The sequence below is a fragment of the Coptis chinensis genome, chromosome 5 (assembly GCF_015680905.1).
Source record: "Coptis chinensis isolate HL-2020 chromosome 5, ASM1568090v1, whole genome shotgun sequence".
In the NCBI taxonomy this organism is placed as follows: Eukaryota; Viridiplantae; Streptophyta; class Magnoliopsida; order Ranunculales; family Ranunculaceae; genus Coptis; species Coptis chinensis.
In genome coordinates this window covers 65532425-65537066 of record NC_141460.1, presented here as the reverse complement: position 1 = coordinate 65537066, position 4642 = coordinate 65532425, and positions in this window count along the sequence as shown.

The following is a 4642-nucleotide window of genomic DNA, read 5'->3' as shown; positions in this document are numbered from 1 at the left end:
AAATTTCTGACATTTTCACCAAGCAACTAGGAAGTCATTCCTTTCATCTTCTGGTTCGCAAGTTGGCCATTACTGATATCCACGATCCAACTTTAGGGGGAGTAATAAGAATACACTCTAATGCTGAATAGTTAAAGCACGCATGCGCCTATCTACCACCCAATATTGTTTCATAGTCTCTTTAGCCTATTTAATTTCACACAAGCTGCATGTTTTGAAGAAAAAGCATATGGCTAATCGATCACCTTAGGATTATGCAAGTTTGGAAATGAGAAAAAGAAGATTAGTTGCAGCAGGCTCAACATAATGTTGACATCATTCTATTTCCATCGGGAGATTACCCACGTCTTTGGATTTAAAAATAAAATAAAAACTAAAGTGCACTTCTCAAAACCTCTAAACAATGAAAAATATATATATATATTTCGATAACCAACAACGAAAATGTCTCTAAGTCCAGTATTGAGAGTAAGCAATGCTCGGATGGATAAAAAATGATTAACCTATTTATTGATATTTACATCACATTATTTTGAGTCACACTTGTCTCTAGGTCTAAGAGGTTAATATCGCCATTCGAAGAAATCGAAACATCACTTCTCTCAAAACTTATAATAAAACATTAAAACATAGCGAACATTATGAGTAAGGATAAGAATCATTTGGATGAAAAAGAAAACACTTAATCTTTCTAACGTAATAAAGAAATGTTTGTATAGGGTTTGTTCATTTTCTACTTTGGAAGTTTTTGTGTAGTATATCATGGCCATTTTAAATTTAATATCATTCCATAATAATATCATGGCCTCGTGTTTTGTGTTTTGGGTCCTCAATTTTAATTGTACATAAGCGAGGGGTAGAGACATATTCATTTAAGGGTGTGGAAGTTAAAATATGTTTTGATTTCAAGTGGGATATGGTTGAGAAAAGGTTTTTTATTTGAATCGTAAATTATCATGGGACTTATTTGTTTTCGTGTTGAGGTTTCTCCAAATTTTGATAAATTATATAATTTAGTCATCTTCAAAATAAATAATTAAGTCAATGAATATCTTTGGTTGGTGATGATTTTAAAAATCTTTCCTGATTTGAGTTTAATTATTGTTAAATTTCTTAAAAAATAAGCCGTGTTTTGATTTCAAATACCATTAAGTTTTTTTTTAAAGACACTACTTTTTATTTCTATGACGTGTTTGTTTTGTGTTTAGTGTGGGGGTGCCCTTGGTAAAATTAACGGTGTTCCTAAATTGTTGGAGATGTATTTAGACTGATGATTGGTATATTTCCATAGAAATATGGTAGTTTTATTAAGTGTTTTCTTATTTTTAAACTCTGAATAAGTGAATATTGATGTAAGATTGAGTTTATTAGTATAGCAACAAAAACACAATCTCTACTAGTAGTATCTCCTATAATCAACCTTGCCTCTTAAATTCATTTGGGTATTTTTCTTACGCATAATACCCCTAAATGAAAAATTAAATAAACATACCCAAATGCTGTTTATAAGGACTACTTGGTCTTTTTTGCTTTTGTGAATTTTCAAGTGCCCATATTATCCTTAAATCAAAGTATTGCTAATCACTTTAGACAAGAGTAATTGGTCATTTCATGTGTTGGTGAATAAAAAAAACAATTCCACACATCATTTGAATTGTACGCACCATAAGTACCAACATAAATACCAAACATTAAAAGAAACCCCTTTCTCTTCTAACCCCTTTTCCATCGATTCTTCCATTTCTTCTTTCTCAGTCATCTCAATTTCAGTTATGAGGCTTTTCAGTTATGAAACTGCAAGCCATCGTTTTCTTCCCTAGTCGGATTTTTTGTCTATCTAGCTCACGGGAACAATCATCCAAGTCATGTTTTTTTTTTTTTTTTTGATAAACATCTGTGAAAAGTGGGTTTCTCACAACTACTACCCGCGATTATATTGCCTCTCCAACTCTCTCGTGGTCTACGGTTTCATGGTACGACAGTGATATAATGAATTTCGATCGATTGTGTTCAACTCATAATCCAGGTATGTATTACTCTAACATTTTGATGTTCTTTGAAAGTTGGAATATCTTGGTATGAATAAGGAAATTTGAAACTTTTGGGTTTTGTTCAATTTCAGTTGTAAATTACAGAGTTCAGAAGAACATTCATGGATGCAATTAGAGGTATACTTAAACATTCAATCTGATTGAGTTGTTATGCTGCTTAAATTTTACCTTCAACTTATCCGTTTGGGTTGAGTCGTTTTAAAAGAACTATGGATTGTTTCTTTAAACGTTGTAATGTGTTTATTAAACTTTATAAGTAAAACACTTTTGCTTCTGTCAGTCTCTACGTACGTTATATGGAGAGATGTAGAATGAGTAGTGGCTATGAATTTTGAAGTTGTTACGCAAGTGTGATAGTTTGACATGATCTGAAAATTTCCACTTGATGGAATACAACCATGAATTCAAAAACTAATGCTCTCGGTTGAGACGTTTAGGAATAATATGAAATTTGAGTTGATATTATGATTTCTCTATTTTTTTTTGTTTTTATTTCCTTAACTTAGATCTTCTTGAACAACTAGATGTTCTACTTGAATTTTGATGACTATGCTATATGCTACTTATGGTGGGTATGTTTGCATATATGTAACAAACTAGGTTTTGCAGCTTACAACAAGGCTTTGTTAATATTGACGGAGGAGCTATGACTCTCATAACTGAAATTAATCCTTAACTAGCAAATAATAACCCTTCATTTTTTTTTTTTTTATTTTATTTGTATATTTATTTAGCATATAGTAATCGTAAATAGGAATCACAAACTTCTTGCAGTTATTATAATTAGATTCTTGGTGTAATTTAAGCTTATGAGGTAAGAGACGACACCATTATTTCACCTAAATTTGGCTGCCTTTCTTATGGAGAGCATATTTGAAAGGTGGTGGATTTTTTTTTTTTTTTTTTTTTTTTTATGTATATTGCTTGAGATATAATTGTTTGACTACCTTTCCTTACTTGAAGTATTATTAATGGTTGTAGGCTAGATGACCAAAGTGTGGTCATGTTCGCTTTTGGTGGGAAAAGGCAGAAGGATTAGGGAACTGTTTTTTGTTGTACAAAAAAGGGTTTGAGTTTTCTGGAAATGCAATTGAATGTTCTCTTGAGAAAGTTAGTAGTAAATGTTGTTGATCCTATGTGTCTTCAAAAACACATAAACACTCCTTCGGTAAGCTAACAACTCGAGCTTTAAAATTGAAGTACTTGCATTAGCTATGAAATAAATTCATGAAAATTTGTTATTAACTTATTATTGTTTGTTTAAATCCATGATTGTGTGGTCTGAGATTCTGAAAGGTTACCCGGTCTTGGAATACTTAGGATCATTGTATTGAAACTCTACTTTTACCTATGAATTTGTTCACTTTACCATTATCTGCCTCACTTTTTTTTATGAGATACCCACCCTACTTCAATAGTAGGCCATCAAAAGTCTTATGTTGAGTGGATGTATTGTGTTAAAATTGCATCTCAACAGACAAACCCAAGTCTCTAAAATGCTTTATGTACTGTAGCTTTCCCATTCCCCACTGAAGAGATATATATAGAGAGGGAAAGATATAAAACTAATGGTAATGGTTGTGAAAGTTGTTGTAAATGGTTCTTAGAGAAATTAGTATTAGTTGAGTGGCCACCTTATTGTAGTCTACTTAATAAGTTTAATTAGTTAGTCATGTTGTACTCGAATGTTGAATTATGTGTACTCCAGCTTCTAGAGATCTGACTTTTACTCTATAATCATTGTACAACTTTATTATTGTTAGATTTAAACCGATTATACTTGCTTTTTTCCATTGGTTTCAGGTATATATCGTCCTTGCTCTTTATTCCCGATGCACGTTTATTTGTTAAGAAGTTGGTTTGTAAGCGTTCTCTAAATATTGGTTCATTGTGACTTTAGACCTAAGACTTATAGAGTATTGGTTCATTTGTAAGTCATTATTCTTTTGATTATTCGTTTCGAAATCAATATTGTGTTGTTCTGTGTTTTAAGTCGCATAGTCTCTTCGTGGAATCGTGGGTGGTTTTAAGTATTGCTTAAGACCTTTGAATGGGGGTAATCAGTCATTTCATGTGGCAGTTATTTAAAATTCCAAATCCACGCATCATTTTTTGAATGATACGCACTATAAATGCCTTTTAATTCATTAGCAATTTAATTAGAAGTTTACAAAATGAAAAGACTAGAGAGATAATGAGAGAATATGAAGGGGAAAATCATTTCATTTGCGTTCTTTGGCTTCAATTTCATAATATTCACACACAAAAAAAATGGATTTGATTGTTTACAAAAAATTACCTTAAGCAAAGAGTGTGGGATGGGTTGTTTATTAGTTACTTGGGTTGGATTGTAGGTTCACTAATTGAATTCAAGTTAAGCTTGGAGCTAGCTCATCTGGGTACAGATATTTTCTGCGGCTGTTTACTCTTACCTTTTATTTGAACAATTTGATACTTCTCTTCGATTTGTTGTGTTTGTATATTTCTGCTTTTTTCTTAGGGTGTTTTGATTTGTGGACGATTATAATATGATTTTGTGGTTCTTTAGCCTTTATTGCACCTTTGACCAAGGCGGTTTAGTAGTTGAGTGT